Here is a 25,180-nt window from a genome sequence, read left to right on the forward strand (position 1 = left end):
AGAGATACATTTATGGTGACACCGAGAAGAGGTACAATTATGGTGACACAGAGAAGAGGTACAAATATGGTGACACCGAGAAGAGATACAATTATGGTGACACAGATAAGAAATACAATTATGGTGACACCGAGAAGAGATACAAACATGGTGACACCGAGAAGAGATACAAATATGGTGACACCGAGAAGAGATACAATTATGGTGACACCGAGAAGAGATACAATTATGGTGACACCGAGAAGAGATACAATTATGGTGACACCGAGAAGAGGTACAATTATGGTGACACCGAGAAGAGGTACAATTATGGTGACACCGAGAAGAGGTACAAATATGGTGACACCGAGAAGAGGTACAAATATGGTGACACCGAGAAGAGGTACAATTATGGTGACACCGAGAAGAGGTACAATTATGGTGACACCGAGAAGAGGTACAAATATGGTGACACCGAGAAGAGATACAATTATGGTGACACCGAGAAGAGGTACAATTATGGTGACACCGAGAAGAGGTACAATTATGGTGACACCGAGAAGAGGTACAAATATGGTGACACCGAGAAGAGATACAATTATGGTGACACCGAGAAGAGGTACAATTATGGTGACACCGAGAAGAGATACATTTATGGTTACACCGAGAAGAGGTACAATTATGGTGACACCGAGAAGAGATACAATTATGGTGACACCGAGAAGAGGTACATTTATGGTGACACCGAGAAGAGATACATTTATGGTGACACCGAGAAGAGACACATTTATGGTGACACAGAGAAGAGATACAATTATGGTGACACCGAGAAGAGATACAATTATGGTGACACCGAGAAGAGATACAAATATGGTGACACCGAGAAGAGGTACAATTATGGTGACACCGAGAAGAGGTACAAATATGGTGACACCGAGAAGAGGTACAAATATGGTGACACCGAGAAGAGGTACAATTATGGTGACACCGAGAAGAGGTACATTTATGGTGACACCGAGAAGAGATACAATTATGGTGACACCGAGAAGAGGTACAATTATGGTGACACCGAGAAGAGATACAATTATGGTGACACCGAGAAGAGATACAATTATGGTGACACCGAGAAGAGATACATTTATGGTGACACCAAGAAGAGATACATTTATGGTGACACCGAGAAGAGATACAATTATGGTGACACCGAGAAGAGGTACAATTATGGTGACACCGAGAAGAGATACATTTATGGTGACACCAAGAAGAGGTACATTTATGGTGACACCGAGAAGAGATACATTTATGGTGACACCGAGAAGAGATACAATTATGGTGACACCGAGAAGAGGTACATTTATGGTGACACCGAGAAGAGGTCCATTTATGGTGACACCGAGAAGAGATACAATTATGGTGACACAGATAAGAAATACAATTATGGTGACACCGAGAAGAGATACATTTATGGCGACACCGAGAAGAGATACAATTATGGTGACACCGAGAAGAGATACATTTATGGTGACACCGAGAAGAGATACATTTATGGCGACACCGAGAAGAGATACAATTATGGTGACACCGAGAAGAGATACATTTATGGTGACACCGAGAAGAGATACAATTATGGTGACACCGAGAAGAGGTACAATTATGGTGACACCGAGAAGAGATACAATTATGGTGACACCAAGAAGAGATACAATTATGGTGACACCGAGAAGAGGTACATTTATGGTGACACCGAGAAGAGATACATTTATGGTGACACCGAGAAGAGGTACAATTATGGTGACACAGAGAAGAGATACATTTATGGTGACACAGAGAAGAGGTACAAATATGGTGACACCGAGAAGAGGTACAATTATGGTGACACCGAGAAGAGATACAATTATGGTGACACCGAGAAGAGGTACAATTATGGTGACACCGAGAAGAGATACAATTATGGTGACACCGAGAAGAGATACAATTATGGTGACACAGAGAAGAGGTACAAATATGGTGACACCGAGAAGAGATACATTTATGGTGACACCGAGAAGAGATACATTTATGGTGACACCGAGAAGAGATACATTTATGGTGACACCGAGAAGAGATACATTTATGGTGACACCGAGAAGAGGTACAATTATGGTGACACAGAGAAGAGATACATTTATGGTGACACAGAGAAGAGGTACAAATATGGTGACACCGAGAAGAGATACAATTATGGTGACACCAAGAAGATACAATTATGGTGACACCAAGAAGAGATACATTTATGGTGACACCAAGAAGAGATACAATTATGGTGACACCGAGAAGAGATACAATTATGGTGACACCGAGAAGAGATACATTTATGGTGACACCAAGAAGAGATACAATTATGGTGACACCGAGAAGAGATACAATTATGGTGACACCGAGAAGAGATACAATTATGGTGACACCGAGAAGAGATACATTTATGGTGACACCAAGAAGAGGTACATTTATGGTGACACCGAGAAGAGATACAATTATGGTGACACCAAGAAGATACAATTATGGTGACACCGAGAAGAGATACAATTATGGTGACACCGAGAAGAGATACATTTATGGTGACACCGAGATGAGATACAATTATGGTGACACCGAGAAGAGGTACAATTATGGTGACACCGAGAAGAGATACATTTATGGTGACACCGAGAAGAGGTACAATTATGGTGACACCGAGAAGAGATACAATTATGGTGACACCGAGAAGAGATACAATTATGGTGACACCAAGAAGAGGTACATTTATGGTGACACCGAGAAGAGGTACAATTATGGTGACACCGAGAAGAGATACAATTATGGTGACACCGAGAAGAGGTACAATTATGGTGACACCGAGAAGAGATACATTTATGGTGACACCGAGAAGAGATACAATTATGGTGACACCAAGAAGAGGTACATTTATGGTGACACCGAGAAGAGATACATTTATGGTGACACCAAGAAGAGATACAATTATGGTGACACCGAGAAGAGATACAATTATGGTGACACCGAGAAGAGATACATTTATGGTGACACCGAGAAGAGGTACATTTATGGTGACACCGAGAAGAGATACATTTATGGTGACACCGAGAAGAGATACATTTATGGTGACACCGAGAAGAGATACAATTATGGTGACACCGAGAAGAGGTACAATTATGGTGACACCGAGAAGAGATACAATTATGGTGACACCGAGAAGAGATACAATTATGGTGACACCGAGAAGAGATACAATTATGGTGACACCGAGAAGAGATACAATTATGGTGACACCGAGAAGAGATACATTTATGGTGACACCGAGAAGAGGTACATTTATGGTGACACCGAGAAGAGATACAATTATGGTGACACCAAGAAGAGGTACATTTATGGTGACACCAAGAAGAGATACAATTATGGTGACACCGAGAAGAGGTACAATTATGGTGACACCAAGAAGAGATACAATTATGGTGACACCGAGAAGAGATACAATTATGGTGACACCGAGAAGAGATACAATTATGGTGACACCGAGAAGAGATACATTTATGGTGACACCGAGAAGAGGTACAATTATGGTGACACCGAGAAGAGATACATTTATGGTGACACCAAGAAGAGATACAATTATGGTGACACCGAGAAGACATACATTTATGGTGACACCAAGAAGAGATACATTTATGGTGACACCGAGAAGAGATACAATTATGGTGACACCAAGAAGAGGTACATTTATGGTGACACCAAGAAGAGATACAATTATGGTGACACCGAGAAGAGGTACAATTATGGTGACACCAAGAAGAGATACATTTACGGTGACACCAAGAAGAGATACATTTATGGTGACACCGAGAAGAGATACAATTATGGTGACACCGAGAAGAGGTACAATTATGGTGACACCAAGAAGAGATACATTTACGGTGACACCAAGAAGAGATACATTTATGGTGACACCGAGAAGAGATACATTTATGGTGACACAAGAACAGATACATTTATGGTGACACCGAGAAGAGGTACAATTATGGTGACACCGAGAAGAGGTACAATCATGGTGACACCAAGAAGAGGTACATTTATGGTGACACCGAGAAGAGATACAATTATGGTGACACCGAGAAGAGATACATTTATGGTGACACCAAGAAGAGGTACAAATATGGTGACACCGAGAAGAGGTACATTTATGGTGACACCGAGAAGAGATGCATTTATGGTGACACCAAGAAGAGGTACAATTATGGTGACACCGAGAAGAGATACATTTATGGTGACACCGAGAAGAGATACATTTATGGTGACACCAAGAAGAGATACATTTATGGTGACACCGAGAAGAGATACAATTATGGTGACACCAAGAAGAGGTACATTTATGGTGACACCAAGAAGAGGTACAATTATGGTGACACCAAGAAGATACAATTATGGTGACACCAAGAAGAGATACATTTATGGTGACACCGAGAAGAGATACAATTATGGTGACACCAAGAAGAGATACAATTATGGTGACACCGAGAAGAGATACAATTATGGTGACACCGAGAAGAGATACATTTATGGTGACACCGAGAAGAGATACAATTATGGTGACACCGAGAAGAGATACAATTATGGTGACACCGAGAAGAGATACAAATATGGTGACACCGAGAAGAGGTACAATTATGGTGACACCAAGAAGAGATACATTTATGGTGACACCGAGAAGAGGTACAATCATGGTGACACCGAGAAGAGGTACATTTATGGTGACACAGAGAAGAGATACAATTATGGTGACACCGAGAAGAGATACATTTATGGTGACACCGAGAAGAGATACATTTATGGTGACACCGAGAAGAGATACAATTATGGTGACACCGAGAAGAGATACATTTATGGTGACACCGAGAAGAGATACAATTATGGTGACACCGAGAAGAGATACATTCATGGTGACACCGAGAAGAGATACAATTATGGTGACACCGAGAAGAGATACAAATATGGTGACACCGAGAAGAGGTACAATTATGGTGACACCAAGAAGAGATACATTTATGGTGACACCGAGAAGAGGTACAATCATGGTGACACCGAGAAGAGGTACATTTATGGTGACACCTAGAAGAGATACAATTATGGTGACACCGAGAAGAGATACATTTATGGTGACACCGAGAAGAGGTACAATTATGGTGACACCAAGAAGAGATACATTTATGGTGACACCGAGAAGAGATACAATTATGGTGACACCGAGAAGAGATACAATTATGGTGACACCGAGAAGAGATACAATTATGGTGACACCGAGAAGAGATACAATTATGGTGACACCAAGAAGAGATACAATTATGGTGACACCAAGAAGAGATACAATTATGGTGACACCAAGAAGAGATACATTTATGGTGACACCAAGAAAAGATACATTTGTATGACACCTGTGATACTTGTGTACATGGGAGGAGCCTGTGATACTTATGCACATGGGAGGAGCCTGTGATACTTATGTACATGGGAGGAGCCTGTGCTATTTATGTACATGGGAGGAGCCTGTGATATTTATTTACATGGGAGGAGTCTGAAGCAGATGGCAGAAAAAAACGAAGTTCTAACACTTCCCCGCTTTATTCAGAACCAAAAAATGCTTGGGGAAACTTTCCATTATATTTCCATTATAGTCAGACACCCTCAAAAAGGATGTGTCTTTGGCCACTCCCTTAATTTACAGAATTTGTTTGGGGGATTGCGGTGATAGATTCGACTAGTGCGTTATCTTCGGCGGTCATCGTGCTTTGCGAGCCGTTTTACTACGGCGTTCGTTCACCGACCACTAAACTTAACAACGCAGAGCTCCCAGACGCCATAATGTTTTGTGTTCCCCATAAAATTCCTGTGTAACTGCCCGTGTCTGTCCTTCGGCGGCTACAAACAAGTCCAGCGCTGAGATAATAATAATTCCAGCGTGCAGCCTGTGTTTGCTTCCTCCACCGTCCATCTGTTCTCTGCAGGCAGATCAATATATTGGTGAGGTTTCAGGATGGTGAGGACTTGTCGCCCTCTGGTGGTGGACACCATGTAATGCACACAGTCTGTTTCAGAATTAATCCACAAAGAAATTATTTTAAGGAATAAAAAATGTTGTTTTATTGGGCAAAAAAAATCCACTGAAGGTCAATTATATTCATTGCCAGAATTCTTTCGCAGACATTGTCTGTAGAGCTAAACGAGCTCATGCGCCTATTGCAATCTTTAAAAATGAGAGCTGGGTGGGAGCGCGGGAGGGCACGCTAAATGGGCTGGAATGAACTTGAATGCAAAGTAGATGGGGAGATGCTCTCCTAATTTCATATTCAATGCTGCGGTTATATCTTAAAGGGTCGGTCTACTCAAAAGTGATATTGTAAAGTGTGGAGTCATCTGTTGGGGTCTGAGTGTTGGGTGTTCACACCCACTTTGAGTGTCTCCTCAAATCCTGCAGTGCTACATGTTCCTAATCCTACCAGCACTAAAGTGTTGGGTGTTGCCACCCACCTTGGCATGCTGGGTGTTGCCGCCCACCTTGGAGTGCTGGGTGTTGCCGCCCACCTTGGCATGCTGGGTGTTGCCGCCCCACCTTGGAATGCTGGGTGTTGCCACCCACCTTGGAGTGCTGGGCGTTCCTGCCCACCTTTTAGTATTGCACACTCATCTTACAATGTTGGGTATTCCCCCCACCTTAAAATGTTTGATTTTCTTGCCCACCTTTCAGTGTTGGGTGTTTCTGCCCACCTTGCAGTATTTGGTGTTTCTTCCCACCTTGGAGTATTTGGTGTTTCTGCCCACCTTGGAGTGTTGGATTTTCCTGCCCACCTTGGAGTATTGGCTGTTCTTGCCCACCTTTCAGTGTTGGCTGTTTCTGCCCACCTTGGAGTATTGGGTGTTTCTTCCCACCTTGGAGTATTTGGTGTTTCTGCCCACCTTGGAGTATTGGCTGTTCTTGCCCACCTTTCAGTATTGGGTGTTTCTGCCCACCTTGGAGTATTGGGTGTTTCTGCCCACCTTGGAGTATTTGGTGTTTCTGCCCACCTTGGAGTATTGGGTGCTGCCACCCATGTTGGAGTGTTGGATGTTCCTGCCCACTTTGAAGTAAAGGTTGTTGGGTGTCATTGCCCACTTTGGAAGTTGAGTACACACCATGGAGTGTTGGGAGTTGCTGCCCATTTTGAAGTGTTATGCCTTGTACACACGAGCTGGTTTTCCGACGGGAAAACTGCGAGGACAGCTTTTGGCCAGGAATCCCAGCAGTGTGTATGCTCCCTCGCAGTTTTTTCGACGGGAAAACTGCCAAAAACCGCCAGACAAAAAAGAGAACCTGCTCTCTTTTTTCCCGCTGGGATTCCCGACTGTCTTTTTCCGGTCGGAAAATTCGGCCGTGTGTACGAGAAAACCGTAAGTTTTTGGCAGTTCTCCCTTTCTGACGGATCCTTTCCTGTTGGGAATCCCGCTCGTGTGTACGAGTCAGATAGGTGTTGCTGCTCACCTTGGAATGTTGAGCCCCCCACCTTAAAGTTTTGGGGCGATGCTGCCCACCTTAAAGTGTTGGGTGATGCTGCCCACCATAAAGTTCTGAATGTTGCCGCCTACTTGAAGTGTCAGGTGTTGCTCCCTACCATGAAGTGTTGGATGTTGCTCCCCACCTTGGAGTGCTGGGGATTGCCACACACCTTGTAGTATTGGGTATTCCTGCCCACCTTGCAGCGTTGGGTGTTGCTGCCTACCTTGGAATATTGGATGTCCTGACCCACCTTTTAGTATTGAGCATTCATTCCCACTAATCTTACAATGTTGGGTGTTGCTGCCCACCTCAGATTGGTAAGTGTTCCTCCCACCTTAGAATGTTTGGTGTTCTTGCCCACCTTTAAATGTTGGGTAATCCTGCCCATCCTAAAGTGTTAGGTGTGTCTGGCCACCTTTTAGGGCTACATGGGTGCTGTCACCCATGATGGAGTGTTGGATGTTCCACTTAAATGTGGGATGTTGCCAACTACCTTAAAGTATCAGGTGTTGCTCCCTTTTAACGTGTTGGTTGTTGCTCCTCACCTGGAAGTGTTGGGTGTTGCCAGTGCCACACACCTTGGGTTATTGGGTGTTCCTGCCTACTTTTAAGGGTTGAGTGGACCCCATCTTAAAATTTTGGGTGTTCCCACCTTTTTTTGGAGTGTTGAGTGCCCCCACCTACTTTGGAATGTTGGGTGTTCCTGTCTACCCTGAAGTAATGGGTGAACCTGCCCAACTTGTAGTGTTGGGTGCTGCGTCCCACCTTAATGTGTTGGATGTTCTTGCCCATTTTGGAGTATAGGGGGTTCCTGTCCAACTTGGAGTGTGGAGTGTTGCTGCCCACCTTGAAGTGTTGAGTGTTGTTGCCCAGTTCCCACCTTGGATTGACGGGGATTTCCACACACCTTGGAGTATTGAAGGTTACCTCCCCTCTTGCAGTGTTGGATGTTTTTGGAGTGTTGAGGGATCTCCTCTACCTTGGAATGTTGGGTGATCCCCCCTACCTTGGAATGTTGGGTGATCCCCCCTACCTTGGAATGTTGGGTGATCCCCCTACTTTGGAATGTTGGGTGATCCCTCTTACCTTGGAATGTTGGGTGATCCCCCTACTTTGGAATGTTGGGTGATCCCCCTACTTTGGAATGTTGGATGATCCCCATACCTTGGAATGTTGGGTGATTCCCCCCTACCTTGGAATGTTGGTTGATCCCCCCTACCTTGGAATGTTGGGTGATCCCCCTTACCTTGGAATGTTGGTGACCCCCCTTACCTTGTAATGTTGGGTGATCCTCCCTACCTTGGAATGTTGGGTGATTCCCCCTACCTTGTAATGTTGGGTGATCCCCCCTACCTTGGAATGTTGGGTGATCCCCCCTACCTTGGAAAGTTGGGTGATTCCCCCTACCTTGGAATGTTGGGTGACCCCCCCCACCTTGGAATGTTGGGTGTTCCAGCTTACTAATCATCAAGCTATTGCAGCTCCTATGACGTACTCGTACAATACGTGTTGAATTGTTTACTTCTGGATTCCCACCAAACACTTTAGCATGGACTGACCCAATAACTGTCCTTTAATATAAAATGGCAGATAACGGAGAATGGTGGCCACACCACTAAAAAGACAAATATCCAATTTTCACTAAAAGTTAAATTTTTGTTTCAGATTTACTTTTCCGTTCAGAAATCCTCGGATACTTTGAGGGTGTTTTTGATTCTGTGCTCAGGATGGTCGGGCCACCACATATCTGCTCAGCCATGTTTTTTCTTTGTTCCATAATTAATGATCCTGCACAATGCACAGCACACACTTCCACCGCGGCGGTGACATTGCTGGTCGCCCGTCCTGCCGCGGCGTGTTCATAAATAAAGGTTGTTAAATCAGATTTTACAATGCCGCCCTTACCTACAGATCATAAATATTGTTTCAGGTGCTCTGGCTCGGCTGCAATTAGCGCTCAGGTTATGGCAGCTTCTGCTTTTCACACTCGATAAACTGTCATGTGACATGCTCGTTATCGCTCGACTTCGCCGGAGCAAAGCGGATGTGTAAACACAACCAATGCAAAAGACAAACAGCAAAAATATATATATATTGTTAATGATGGACATCACTGCGGAGGATGAATCTCAGAGGATTCTATTGAGCATTATTAGAACACAGAGGTGCATCTCACATGCATTGTTATTCATGTTGAATTGCACCCCAATGCACTAAGCCAGGGGTCTCCAAACTTTCTAAACAAAGGGCCAGTTTATTGTCATTCAGGGGGGCCGGATTGTGACCATCGGGAGTAGAAAATGTCCCAGCATCAGGTGGAGTAAACAATGCCCCACCTGACACCATCCACTGCTCTACTGACACCATCCACTGCTCTACTGACTCCATCCACTGCTCTACTGACACCGTCCACTGCCCTACTGACACCGTCCCCTGCTCTACTGACACCATCCACTGCTCTACTGACACCGTCCACTGCTCTACTGACACCATCCACTGCCCTACTGACACCGTCCACTGCTCTACTGACACCGTCCACTGCCCTACTGACACCGTCCACTGCTCTACTGACACCGTCCACTGCCCTTCTGACACTGTCCACTGCCCTACTGACACCGTCCACTGCCCTACTGACACCGTCCTCTGCTCTACTGACACCATCCACTGCTCTACTGACACCATCCACTGCTCTACTGACACCGTCCACTGCTCTTCTGACACCCTCCACTGCCTTACTGACACCATCCACTGCCCTACTGACACCATCCACTGCCCTACTGACACCATCCACTGCTCTACTGACACGTCCATTGCCCTGACACCGTCCTCTGCTCTACTGACACCGTCCACTGCTCTACTGACACCGTCCACTGCTCTACTGACACCGTCCACTGCCCTACTGACACCGTCCACTGCTCTACTGACACCGTCCACTGCTCTACTGACACCGTCCACTGCTCTACTGACACCGTCCACTGCTCTACTGACACCGTCCACTGCTCTACTGACATCGTCCACTGCTCTACTGACACCGTCCACTGCCCTACTGACACCGTCCACTGCTCTACTGACACCGTCCACTGCCCTACTGACACCGTCCTCTGCTCTACTGACACTGTCCCCTGCTCTACTGACACTGTCCCCTGCTCTACTGACACCGTCCACTGCTCTACTGACACCGTCCACTGCTCTACTGACACCGTCCACTGCTCTACTGACACTGTCCCCTGCTCTACTGACACCGTCCACTGCTCTACTGACACCGTCCACTGCTCTACTGACACCGTCCACTGCTATACTGACACCATCCACTGCTCTACTGACACCGTCCTCTGCTCTACTGACACCGTCATCTGCTCTACTGACACCATCCACTGCCCTACTGACACCATCCACTGCTCTACTGACACCGTCCTCTGCTCTACTGACACCGTCCTCTGCCCTACTGACACCGTCCTCTGCTCTGACACCATCCACTGCTCTACTGACACCGTCCTCTGCTCTACTGACACCATCCACTGCTCTACTGACACTATCCTCTGCTCTACTGACACCATCCACTGCTCTACTGACACCGTCCTCTGCTCTACTGACACCGTCCTCTGCTCTACTGACACCGTCCTCTGCTCTACTGACACCATCCACTGCCCTACTGACACCATCCACTGCTCTACTGACACCGTCCTCTGCTCTACTGACACCGTCCTCTGCCCTACTGACACCGTCCTCTGCTCTGACACCATCCACTGCTCTACTGACACCGTCCTCTGCTCTACTGACACCGTCCTCTGCTCTACTGACACCGTCCTCTGCTCTACTGACACTGTCCCCTGCTCTACTGACACCGTCCACTGCTCTACTGACACCATCCACTGCCCTACTGACACCGTCCACTGCCCTACTGACACCATCCACTGCTCTACTGACACCGTCCACTGCTCTACTGACACTGTCCCCTGCTCTACTGACACCGTCCACTGTTCTACTGACACCATCCACTGCTCTACTGACACCATCCACTGCCCTACTGACACCATCCACTGCTCTACTGACACCGTCCTCTGCTCTACTGACACCGTCCTCTGCCCTACTGACACCGTCCTCTGCTCTGACACCATCCACTGCTCTACTGACACCGTCCTCTGCTCTACTGACACCGTCCTCTGCTCTACTGACACCGTCCTCTGCTCTACTGACACTGTCCCCTGCTCTACTGACACCGTCCACTGCTCTACTGACACCATCCACTGCCCTACTCACACCGTCCACTGCCCTACTGACACCATCCACTGCTCTACTGACACCGTCCACTGCTCTACTGACACTGTCCCCTGCTCTACTGACACCGTCCACTGTTCTACTGACACCATCCACTGCTCTACTGACACTGTCCCACTGCTCTACTGACACTTATATGTAGCAAGGTCCCAGGCTTCCTTTAGTCTGAGAACCTCTAGAGCCAGGGACAGCTGACATCCTTCTGTATAGAGTGGGTTGCAAGGCATAGTGAATGTAATGTAAGGCAGATTCATGGGCGCCAGACACTTCTTGAATGCAAAGAGATTTATTTTCTCTTGAACAGAACAGTAGGACATTCGTCTTATTATATTTTGCTTTGTATTCCTCCGTACTTAGTTTGGCCTTGCTAAGTAATTTCTTTAATAAAATGTCCCTATCCCCGGTGATCTTTGATCCCTTTTTTATGCTGTTCAGGTAGATCTCCGGCACTGATGTAGGTTGCCTCCCCCTGGTGTGACCCCTGAGGCTGTCCCCCCCTTCATCCTCCCTTTGCTTTTGCAGATCAGTCTATTCCACCACCTTGCCATGGAACACAAAGAAAATCAGAGAGCAGTTTTCTGTTGAATGTCCACCAGGTGGCAGCACAGGTCCAGTAGATAGAGGCTTCCTATTGCATTGCTTTGCACATGGACTAGACCAGCATTGTGATGTCACCATCATATCCCTGTGACTGTCACTCATGTGTATGTTATCCTGCAGAGCATTGCAGAATCTGCAGGCTTCCATTCCCAGATGCTGCAAATATCTCCTGTTATCAAAAGCTGTCAGCCTGCTCTGTTTTTGGTGCATGGGCCAGATGTGAGGGGGGTTTGGTTCAGAGGTCCAAAATACAAACACATCTTCTTTGCCCTTTTCTTCATTTCTTGCCAAGCAATCAGCAGTTAATAATGTGGGGTGTTGGTGATTGGTGAGTTGCAATATACTCCATTTTTTTTTTTTGGGTTTAGTGAAACTTAAATCACCAGCTCTGCAGTAAGGAGTGGCATGGTTATTATTGTAGATGAACCAAAATCCATCCCTTATGCTGTCAATCTCATCTACATATGCAAGGATTTGAAGTTTACTATTTGTGTGCAGGGCCGGGACAAGGGGTGGGCAGGAGGGAGAAGCTGCCCCGGGCACAGTGAAGCAAGGGGGGGGGCAAAGAATAGACACTGGGTTGTAAATGGGGGGGGCTTCTGAGGTGAAAGAGAGACTGATGAAATGGGGGGAGGGGGGCTGTGATGCAATGGAGGGCTTTTGATGTGAAAGGGAGACTGATGAAATGGGGTTTCCTGATGTGAAAAGGAAACTGATAAAATGGGGGGGCTCCTAAAGTGAAAGGGAGACTGATGAAATTGAAGAGGGGGGCTTTGATGCAATGGGGGGCTTCTGATGTGAAAGGGAGACTGATGAAATGGGGGGGGGGGAGCTCTGATGCAATGGGGGCTCCTGATGTGAAAAGGAAACTTTGATAAAATGTGGGGCTCTGATGCAATGGGGGCTCCTAAAGTAAAAGGGAGAATGATAAAATGATGGGGGGGGGGCTTTAATGCAATGGGGGGCTTCTGATGTGAAAGGGTGACTGATGAAATGGGGGGCTCTAATGCAATAGAGGTGAAAAGTAGACTGATGAAATAGGGGGGGGGGCTCTGATGCAGTGGGGGGCTCCCAAAGTAAAAGGGGAAATCTGATAAAATGGGGGGCTCTGATGTGAAAGGGAGACTGATGAACTAGGGGCTCTGATGAAATGGGGGGCTCTGATGTGAAAGGGAGACTGATGAACTAGGGGCTCTGATGAAATGGGGGGCTCTGATGTGAAAGGGAGACTGATGAACTGGGGGCTCTGATGTAATGGGGGGGCTCTGATGCAATGGGGGGCTCCTGATGTGAATGGGAGACTGATGAAATGGGGGCTCTGATGTAATGGGGGGCTATGATGCAATGGGGGGCTCCTGATGTCAAAGGGAAAATCTGGTGAAATGGAGGCTCTGATGCAATGGGGGGGGGGGGGGGTTCTGATGTGAAAGAGAGACTGATGAAATGGGGGGCTCTGATAAATTGGGGGCTCCTGATGTGAAAGGGAGAATGATGAAATTGGGGGGCTCTGATGCAATGGGGGGCTCCTGATGTGAAAAGGAAACTCTGATAAAATGGGGACCTCTGATGCAATGGGGGGCTCCTGATGTGAAAGGGAGACTGATGAAATGGGGGGGCTCTGATGCAATGGGGGGCTCCTGATGTGAAAGGGAGACTGATGAAATGGGGGGGCTCTGATGCAATGGGGGGCTCCTGATGTGAAAGGGAGACTGATGAAATGGGGGGGCTCTGATGCAATGGGGGGCTCCTGATGTGAAAGGGAGACTGATGAAATGGGGGGACCTCTGATGCAATGGGGGGCTCCTGATGTGAAAGGGAGACTGATAAAATGGGGGGGGGGCTCTGATGCAATGGGGGGCTCCTGATGTGAAAGGGAGACTGATGAAATGGGGGGCTTCTGATGTGAAAGGGAGACTGATGAAATGGGGGGGGGCTCTGATGAAATGGGGGGCTCCTGATGTGAAAGGGAGACTGATGAAATGGGGGGCTTCTGATGTGAAGGTATTTCATGTAACGTGTTTATTTATTCATTAACATTTCATCAATTTATTAAACTGCAAATATTTGTAAAACATACAATGTGGTCCTCATAGTGAAAATACTGGAGCCCCCGGCTTTATACTATACCCCCCCCCCCCACCCCTGATCCTATACTCAGAAATTGATTATCGGTTGTAGAGGAGCACCTTCCTGCCTTAGAGGAGCACCTTCCTGCCTTAGAGGAGCACCTTCCTGCCACAGAGGAACACCTTCCTGCCCCAGAAGAGCACCTTCCTGCCTTAGAGGAGCACCTAATGAAAAGGAAAGGCAATCTGTCCTATAATCACTCTTCGATGGCTCAGGAACGATGGCTGAAATGTTGGAGGTTCCTCCAGGTCTGAAAAGCCCGGAGGTGTCTCTGTCCATCTGCAGCACATTAAATAGCGATTCTATAAACTCCCAGATCTCCAGCCTTGGCAAGCCTAGTTGGCAGCCTTCGGTGCCAGTCTGCCACTTATAAAAGGCGGTCAGCGGAAGCCGCCATCTTGCCCCGACAGGCTGGAAATCATCTCCGTCTCGCACTCGATAATCTCATTCCAGGGCAGATGGTTCTCTTGGCTGTGGAAAGCAGGAAAGAGATTTGATGTTCCCTGTGATTGCTCTCTTAGGTTGTCTCTCGCTTGTTCAATCCACCGAGTGCTACCGGCTTTACCGGCAGATTACCCAGCAGGAGGAGAGGTCAGGTCTTTGGGTGAGGATCTGAATTTGGAAGCCAATGAACCCAGAGAGGAAGATCATGGAATGTAGAGTTATTTCTTGATATATAACAGTGGTCTCCAAACTGCGGCCCGGGGGGCCAGATGCGGCCCTTGCTTGCTTTTATCCGGACCTGGGCACGATTTTATTCACCGACACCAACGTAGGGGCGCAATTCCTCCCACTGACATCAATGTAGGGGCGCAATTCCTCCCACTGACACCAATGTAGGGGCGCAATTCCTCCCAATGAACCAGGACGCACCAGACCCCTGCTGGGAGCCGCATTGGTATTCGGTGTTAACCCAGCCTAAGATAAGGGAAAGTTCTCTTTGGAAATTGATTTTGACAGTGGACATGCTCTACTAAATCAGGGTGAGAGGGGAGGCGACACGCTCAGGCCTCCATCCCGGCCTATATATCAATAAGTCATATGTACAGTGCCTTGAAAAAGTTCAATCCATCATCGGAAAATGGAAAGAGTATGGGCACAACTGCAAACCTACCAAGACATGGCCGTCCACCTAAACTGACTGGGCCGGGCAAGGAGAGCATTCATCAGAGAAGCAGCCAAGAGGCCCATGGTAACTCTGGAGAAGCTGCAGAGATCCACAGCTCAGGGGGAAGAATCTGTCCACAGGACAACTATTAGTGGTCTCTCCACAAATCTGCCCTTTATGGAAGAGTGACAAAGAAAGACATAAGAAGTCCTGTTTGCAGTTTGTGAGAAGCCATGTGGGGGAGGGGACACAGCAAACATGTGGAAGAAGTAGCTCTGGTCACATGGCATCAAAATTGAAATTTTTGGCCTAAAAGCCAAACGCTATGTGTGGGGAAAACTAACACTGCACATCACCCTGAACACACCATCCCCACCGTGAAACATGGTGGTGGCAGCATCATATGGTGGGGATGCTTTTCTTCAGCAGGGGCAGGGAAGCTGGTCAGAGTTGATGGAAAGATGGATGGAGACAAATACAGCACAATCTTAGAAGAAAACCTGTTAGAGTCGGCAAAAGACTTGAGACTGGGGGCGGAGGTTCCCCTTCCAGAAGGACAACGACCCTAAAGTACAGCCAGAGCTACAATGGAATGGTTTAGATCAAAGCCTCTTCATGTGTTAGAATGGCCCAGTCACAGTCCAGACCTAAATCCCATTGAGAATCTGTGGCAAGACCTGAAAATTGCTGATCACAGACGCTCTCTATCCAATCTGACAGAACTTGAGATATTTTACAAAGAAGAAGAATGGAGGAGAAATGTCCCTCTCTAGATGTGCAAAGCTGGTAGAGACACCCCCAAAAAGACTTGTATAGAAAGGGGGTTCTACAAAGTATTGACTCCGGGGGGCGCCATGCAAATGCCCCTCCCCCACACTTTTCACAGATTCATTTGTATCATTTTCCTTCCACTTCACAATTATGTGACACTTTGTGTTGGTCTTTCACATAAAATCCCAATAAAACACATTTACGTTTTTTGGGTGTAACGTGAGAAAATGTGGGAGATTTCAAGGGGTATGAATACTTTTTCAAGGCGCTGTAAGTGAACCAGGCTTGTGAAGAGACATTGCACCCGCTGCACTTAGGATTACATTGAATGGCGGAGTGGCCTCGGCGGGCGCGATGCTAATAAACTGGAAGATTGACGATTAAACTCGGATACATAATTATTCTTTCACCTTCACTCCCCGCTTTACAAGCCTCACGTTTCACGACGTTAATTCCCTCCGACGCCTGGCGAGATTTTCCTTTAATCCGCTGTGTTACGGCATGAAAGGGAAACACAGGAGACAAATGTAAAGAGGACCTGTCTGCTATAGCCGGAGGAGGAGGGCAGCCGGATTGGACAAGGCAGTCTCTTCTGCCCAATGATGATGGAATCCATTCCGAAGAATTAGAGACCCCAAATCTTTTTCTGAACGCTCAGGCCCAGATCCACGTACAACGGCGTTTCTTTGTGCGGGCGTAACGTATCCTATTTAAGTTACGCCTCCGCAACTTTTACAGGCAAGTGCCGTATTCTCAAACGAAAGTTGCGGCGGCGTAGCGTAAATAGGCCGGCGTAAGCCCGCCTAATTCAAATGTGGTAGATGTGGGCGTGTGTGTTATGTTCATTTTATGTGACCCCACGTAAATGACGCTTTTTACCAACGGCGCATGCGCCGTCCGTGAAAGTATCCCAGTGCGCATGCTCCAAATTAACCCGCAAGAAGCCAATGCTTTCGACGTGAACGTAAATGACGCCCAGCCCTATTCGCGAACAACTTACGCAAACGACGTAAAATTTTCAAAATTTGACGCGGGAACGACGTCCATATTTAAAATTGGTACGCCGCATGTACGCCTCATAGAGCAGGGGTAACTGGCTGTATAAGGAAACAGGAAGTGGGCTGTATAAGGAAACAGGAAGTGGGCTGCATTTACTGGCAGAAAAAAAATGTTTTACTATCCAAAGTTAAAACAACAACAAGGGCAGAAGATTTAATAGATGGAAAGATGAAAAAAAAAATGATTGAAGGCCCGCTTTAAGTCGACACAAATCAGGCAAGGGTGGGGGAAACACAAGGACAGGAGCGCTACTAATCTTTTGTAGGTTGAACTGTCCCTGTTCGGATGATGTCACGGATGATGTCACGGAAGATGTCACGGATGATGTCACGGTTAGGATGCATCTGCCCTTTAAGCCCCGGACTCATCATTCTCTTCTGTTTTCTGCCTCATCTCTCGGTCTGGTTCCAGCCGGTCAGCCCCCCCCCCTCCCCCCGTCCCTGACTTACTGGTCCGGAGTCAGCGGTATCAGATTATAATTTGTCCGTCCTCTTGGTAAATAAACATATATTTATCCACCTACCTGTCAATTACCTGCGCCTGACTTCTGCGTGATCGGCTCAGGTCACGTTAAACTTTCCATTGTTGTTCACCTTCCCCCTACAGCTCATTAAATATGTTTATAGAGTTTCCACTGCGTAGAATCCCCGCCTGACTTGAGGAACTCCGGGCCAAATCTCCTTACATAAATACACCTAAAAATAGACGCACCTATCTCCGATGGGCGGTCTTGTGTCTCTGCCCCTCCCACCAGCCTATAATAAAGGTGTCACTCTCTCTCTCATCGTGGGGCTCCAGTTACTGTGCACTCTGCATTACGGAGAGAGGAGGGTGACATCATCATTTAACTTTCGGGCAAACTGTGAATACTGGTGGGGATTTTTTTTTTAAACAAGCTATTCAATCTACTACTGACTGTGTTGGATGGAAGATTGCGTTTTATGTGAAGATGTCCTTTAAACTCCTTCCCGCAGAGCATACGCATATATATGCAGCCGCCGCGGCTTTGGGATGTAGCCCGCAGCTGCAGGCATCATCCTGGTGTCGTTTTTTTAGAGCCAGCGGTCGGCTTTTTCAGGGATAACAACCGATGCAGCTAAAAAAACGCTCTGTTGTTATCCTGGAGGAGCAGGAGGGGACATCCCCCCCTCTGCCGCGGCTTTCCGCCGCTCTTACCGGGCCTCCCATCCCACCAGGACCCCTCGATCCACAATCCGCCTCTTCCCGGCGTCTAGACAGAGGCTGGCATTAAGCCAGAAACGGCTTTTTGTTCCAGTCTCCTGTATGGAAACACGGAAGCGACGTCACTTCCTGTTTACTCGGCTGCCATTGGCGTCGGATGAAAAAAATATATACAGTATTCAGAATCGCCGTTTTCGGAGCGATCTGAATACATTGAAGTGTAAAGGAGGGATTCGGGGTCTTTTAGACCCCCGATCTCTCCAGAAAGAGTACCTGTCACCAGGGGCGGACTTACAACTCATGGGGCCCACGGGCAATAGGAGATTATGGGGCCCCCGGGCAATAGGAGATTATGGGGCCCCAGGGCAATAGGAGATTATGGGGCCCCCGGGCAATAGGAGATTATGGGGCTCCCGGGCAATAGGAGATTATGGGGCCCTCGGGCAATAGGAGATTATGGGGCTCCCGGGCAATAGGAGATTATGGGGCCCCCGGGCAATAGGAGATTATGTGGCCCCCGGGCAATAGGAGATTATGGGGCCCCCAGGCAATAGGAGATCATGGGGCCCCCGGGCAATATGAGATTATGTGGCCCCCAGGCAATAGGAGATCACGGGGCCCCCGGGCAATAGGAGATTATGGGGCCCCAGGGCAATAGGAGATTATGGGGCCCCCGGGCAATAGGAGATTATGGGGCCCCCGGGCAATAGGAGATTATGTGGCCCCCCGGGCAATAGGAGCTTATGGGGCCCCCGGGCAATAGGAGATTATGGGGCCCCCGGGCAATAGGAGATTATGTGGCCCCTGGGCAATAGGAGATTATGGGGCCCCCGGGCAATAGGAGATTATGTGGCCCCCGGCAATAGGAGATTATGGGGCCCCCATGCAATAGATGGGGCCACACAGTATACATACACAGAATACATAGACACAGAATAGACATACACACACTGACCCGGATTCAGGTAGATTTGCCCCTTTCTTGCGGAGGCGCAGGGCAACGTTTTTGCCCTGCGCCCCCGCAAATTTACTGCGCTACCCGCGATTCACGGAGCAGTAGCTCCGTAAATTGCGTGTGCGCTGTGTAAACTTGCCCTGCGTAAGGGCGCCTAATTTAAATGATCCCGTAGGGGGCGGGAATCATTTAAATTAGGAGCGCTCCCGCGCCGAGCGTAGAGCGCATGCTCCGTCGGGAAACTTTCCCGACGTGCATTGCAGCAAATAACATCGCAAGGACGTCATTTGCTTCAAAGTGAACGTGAATGGCGTCCAGCGCCATTCACGAATCACTTACGCAAATTACGTGAAATTCGAACGTCGCGACGCGGGAACGACGGGTATACTTTAGCATTGGCTGCCCCTGCTATTAGAAGGGGCAGCCTTACGCTAAACACGCCGTACGGAAACGACGTAAATTGCGTACGCAGGGCTCGCGCAACGTTGTGAATCGGTGTTAGTATGCAATTTGCATACTATACACTGAGCACAATGGGAGCGCCCCCTAGCGGTCATCGCAAGAATGCAGCCTAAGATCTGCGTGGCATAAGAGCCTTATGCCACGCAGATTTTAGGCTGCAGTCGGCGTTACGATGTTCCTGAATCAGGAGCATTCGCTACGCCGGAGCAAGTAAGCAATTGCGCTGCGTAACCTATGGTTACACAGGCGCAATTGCTTCTTGAATCTGGGCCACTGAAAGGATACTGGAGAGGAGGGGCAGCCATAATTCCTGGGAATAAAAAAAAAAAATACAGATTTTTACATACTGTCCCTGGTTTTAAGGAAGGCTGGCAACCCTGATTGGGGCCCCCTAGTGGCATGAGGCCCTCGGGCAGTGCCCGAATGGTCAGTCCGCCCCTGCCTGTCACCACCTATTACTGTCACAAGGGATGTTTACATTATTATTTCTATTAACCACTTGAGACCCGCACTGTAGACGAAAGACGTCCACAGCGCGGTTCTCAACTGCCGGGTGGACGTCCTTTTATTTGCATTCCCCGCGCGCCCCGCTGGGGGCGCGCAGCGGGGGGAAACTGTGCCCGGCACATCGCTGAGATGCCGATGCGCGTGCCTGGCGGCTCGGATGTCTGCCAGGTACCCGCGATCGGCGGTGACAGAGCAGGGACGTGGAGCTCTGTGTGTAATGATGGGGTGTAAACACAGAGCTCCACGTGCTGTCAGGGAGAGAGGAGACCGATCTGTGTCTCTTGTACATAGGGACACAGATCGGTCACCTCCCCCAGTCATTCCCCTCCCCCATAAAGAAAGAATCACACCCAGGGAACACATTTAACCCCTTCCTCACCCCCTTCACTGCCAGTCACATTTATACAGTAATCAGTGCGTTTTTATAGCACCGATCGCTGTATAAATGTGAATGGTCCCAAAATAGTGTCAAAAATGTCCGATATGTCCGCCGCAATATCGCAGACCTGACAAAAAAAAAAAAAAACGCAGATCGCCGACATTACTAGTAAAAAAACAAAACAAAAAAAAATCTATCCCCTATTTTGTAGGCGCTATAACTTTTGCGCAAATCAATCAATATACGCTTATTGCGATTTTTTTTTTTGTTAACAAAAATATGTAAAAGAATACGTATGGGCCTAAACTGAGGAAAAAAATAGTTATTTTTTTTAACAAAAATTGGGATAATAATAATAAAAAAAAAAAAAAAAGAAAATTGAAAAAAAAAACCCACAATGGGGTAGATTCAGGAAGCTTTTACGCGGCGTATCTGGAATTATTTTCAAATCTGCGCCGGCGTATCGTTACGCCGATTCTCAAAGGCAGATACGCTAAAAAAATAGGCTTCCTCCGCCGACGTAACTCGAATGCGGCGGCGTAGAATTGTGTGCAATATTACGTTGGCCGCTAGGGGCGCTTCCATTGTTTTCGGCGTAGAATATGCAAATTACCTAGATACGCCGATTCACAACCGTACGTACGGCCAGCGCAATTTATTTACGTCGTTTACGTTAGGCTTTTTTGGCGTAAGGTTGCTCCTGCTATTAGGTGGCGCAGCCAATGTTAAGTACGGACGTCGCGTTTCCGCTTCGAAATTTGAATTTGTTACGTCGTTTGCGTAAGTCGTTTGCGAATAGGGCTGGACGTAATTTACGTTCGCGTCGAAAGCAATGACGATTTGCGTCGGAATTTCGAGCATGCGCACTGGGATTTTTTCACGAACGGCGCATGCGCCTGCCATATGATAGGAGTGACACCTTATTTTTTTTTGGAAGGTCACCATTTTCTACAAGGACAGAAAGGTGGTGGGGAAGGGAAGGCTCCCCCGACCTGGAACATCTAATGACAGCAAGCGCCTCGCCCTTTTTTCCGGAGGATTCAAAAATAATGCGTCCGCCTTCCCTAATGGAGCGTTCCTCCCAGCTCAACTGTCTATTATAGAAAGGATCTCCCAGGGAGATAAGCGCTTTATTGCATCTCATTTACATGGGAACCGCGATGAATCACCCGGAGAGACGTTCCACCTCAGCCCGAAAAATGATACTTTGTTACCTTTTATGTGTCCTTTATGCTTTCTTTATTCTTGGTTGTTCTTGAAGAACAAAAAGCACATTGCCACGCCCCCCTAGATCCATCAAACTTCTAACAGCACCCAACGCACCTTCACATTTGTCAGGCACTGGCGTTGGACGGGAAGGCCTGGCTCGCAGTCTGCGCTCTAGTTCTATCGGGTTGAGGTCAGGTCTCTGTGCAGGCCATTCAAGTTCCTCCACCCCAAACTCGCTCCTCCATGTCTGTATAAACCTTGCTTTGTGCACCGGTGCGCAGTCATGTTGGAACAGGAAGGGGCCGTCCCCAAACTCCTCCCACAAAGTTGGGAGCATGAAATTGTCCAAAATGTCTTGGTATGCTGACGCCTTAAGAGTTCCTTTCACTGGAACTAAGGAGCCCAACCCCTAAGAGGCCAAGACCAACCCCTGAGAGGCCAAGTCCAACCCCTGAGAGGCCAAGCCCAACCCCTGAGAGGCCAAGCCCAACCCCTGAGAGGCCAAGTCCAACCCCTGAGAGGCCAAGCCCAACCCCTGAGAGGCCAAGTCCAACCCCTGAGGGGCCAAGCCCAACCCCCACACCATAATCTCCCCTCCACCTAATGATTTGGACCAGTGCACAAAGCAAGGTCCATTGGGGTGGAGGTCCATAAGGTTCCTCATAGAGTTTGGGGGTGGAGGAACTTGACTGGCCTGCATAGAGTCCTCTCCACAACCCGAACCCATCCACCCCCCAAATTTTCCCTCTTAGCACAAATCCACCCCCCCAAATTTCCCCTCCTTATACAAATCCCACCCCCAAACAAAAATGTCCCCTCCTAGCACCCCCCCCCCCCCCCCTCACCATATTATCTCTTCTAGCACAAATCCTCTACCCTCCAATCCAAATCCTCCTCCTAGCACAGATCCACCCCCCAAATTTCCCCTCCTAGCCCAAATGCCCCCCCAAACTAAAACGTCCCCCCCTAGCACCATTGCCCCCCCCCCCCCTTTTTCCATATCGCCTCTTCTAGCACAAATCCTCTACCTTCCAATCCAAATCCCCCTCCTAGCACAAATCCACCCCCCCCAAATTTCCCCCCCTAGCCCAAATGCCCCCCCCAAACTAAAATGTCCCCTCATAGCACCATTCTCCTCCCCCTTCACCATATCACCTCTACCAGCACAAATTCTCTACACTTCAATCCAAATCCCCCTCCTAGCACAAATCCACCCCCCAAATTTCCACTCCTAGCCCAAATGCCCCCCCCCCCCCCCCCAAACTAAAATGTCCCGTCCTAGCACCATTCTCCTCCCCCTTCACCATATCACCTCTTCTAGCATAAACCACCCAAATCCTCCCTCCTAGCACAAATGTTTTTCCCCCCCATTCCCCCAACCCAGTGTTTCTCAATTCCAGTCCTCAGGCCCCCCCCCCCCCCAACAGGTCAGGTTTTCAGGATTTCCCTCAGATGAAAAGGCTGTGGTGATTACTAAGGCAGTGAAACTGATCAAATCACCTGTGCAAAATAATGGAAATCCTGAAAACCTGACCTGTTGGGGGGGCCTGAGGACTGGAATTGAGAAACACTGCCCCAACCCAACATAAATCCCCCTTAATCATCACTTCTAGCAATTCCTCCCCCCTTCTGCCCCCCCAGATTGCCCCTCCCAACACAAACCCCCTCCCCCTCATTCTCCCCTTGTCCCAGCCCCGCTCCTCACAACTCCATCCAGAATCCAGAACTACAGCTAAGAGAAGTACAGGCCAAATGATCACTAGAAGCCCCCCGTTTGTCCTGCATGTAGTGGACAGTCGTGCACAGTGCAGCTCAAAGCAACTTCAGAAGAGTGTCAGATTATACACCAAGCATCCAGAGTTGGGCAGGAGGGAGGGGGTGCCCTGGGCACCGTGGTATCATGTAAGGTGGAGGAGCAAGGCGATTGAGGGGGGGGCAGGGATTTGTGTTGTAAGGGGGAATATGGGGGGGGGGCTGCAGGAGATGAGTATTGCTTGGTGGGGGAGGGGCAATGTTGTATCCTGGCCTAGGCCAACAAGGCCCAGGCCTAGGGCAGCACTTTGCATTGGGGCAGCACGGACAGTGTCCCCGCCGGCTTGCGCTACACTGTTAGGCAAATTAGTTTAGCACCCCCATAAATCGTCCGCACTGCTTCCAGTATGTGGGCGGTTGGCATTCTGCAACCCTGGGGGGGGGGGGGCATCACTTAAATTTTTTTACCATCCCTGTCCCATGGCAGAGATTTCCCTTCACTTTCTGTCCCATAGCCAAACAGGAAGTGAGAGGAAATCTATGCAAATTAAGGGAATCCATTGCCCCCACCCCCCCCCAGGCCATCAGAACTAGTGTCCCCACTTGAAAATTTCAGGGTGGGTCTTAAACCGCAAGGGGTGTGGCCTTGACAGGAAGGGGTGGGTCATATTTAATTTAGGGGATGCACGAGTTTAGTCGGAACCTAGGGCAGCGCAAAACCAAAATACACCCCTGGGGAGGGGTGTGCTAAGAGACGAGTGGTGATTTAGAGGGATTTGTGTTGGAAGGGGGAATATGGGGGGGGGGGGTGCAGGAGATAAGTATTGCTTGGTGGGGGAGGGGTGTGCTAAGAGACGAGTGGTGATTTAGAGGGATTTGTGTTGGAAGGGGGATGGGGGGGAAGAGGATTTGTTCTGGGAGGGGGGATTTGAGGCTGGAGAGCTAAGGATTTGAAGTGGGGGGAGAAGACATGTACTAGGAGGGGACATTTTAGGGGTAGAGGATTTGTTCTGGGAGGGGTGGATTTTTTTTGGGGGGGGGGGTTTGCATGATGGGGGAAGGCAAAGATTTGTGTTGAGATTGATTTTTTTTTGTTAGCTGGGTGGTGGATTTGTACTGGGGGGAGGGGGGGAATTCACGCTTAGGGGGTAAGCATGCAGATTAGCGCTCAGTGGCCCAGATTCAGGTACATTTGCGCGATATTTGCGGGGGAGCAGGGCAACGATTTTGCCCTGCGCCCCCGCAAAAATTTTG

This window comes from Rana temporaria, chromosome 12 (genome assembly GCF_905171775.1).
Source record: "Rana temporaria chromosome 12, aRanTem1.1, whole genome shotgun sequence".
Taxonomy (NCBI): domain Eukaryota; kingdom Metazoa; phylum Chordata; class Amphibia; order Anura; family Ranidae; genus Rana; species Rana temporaria.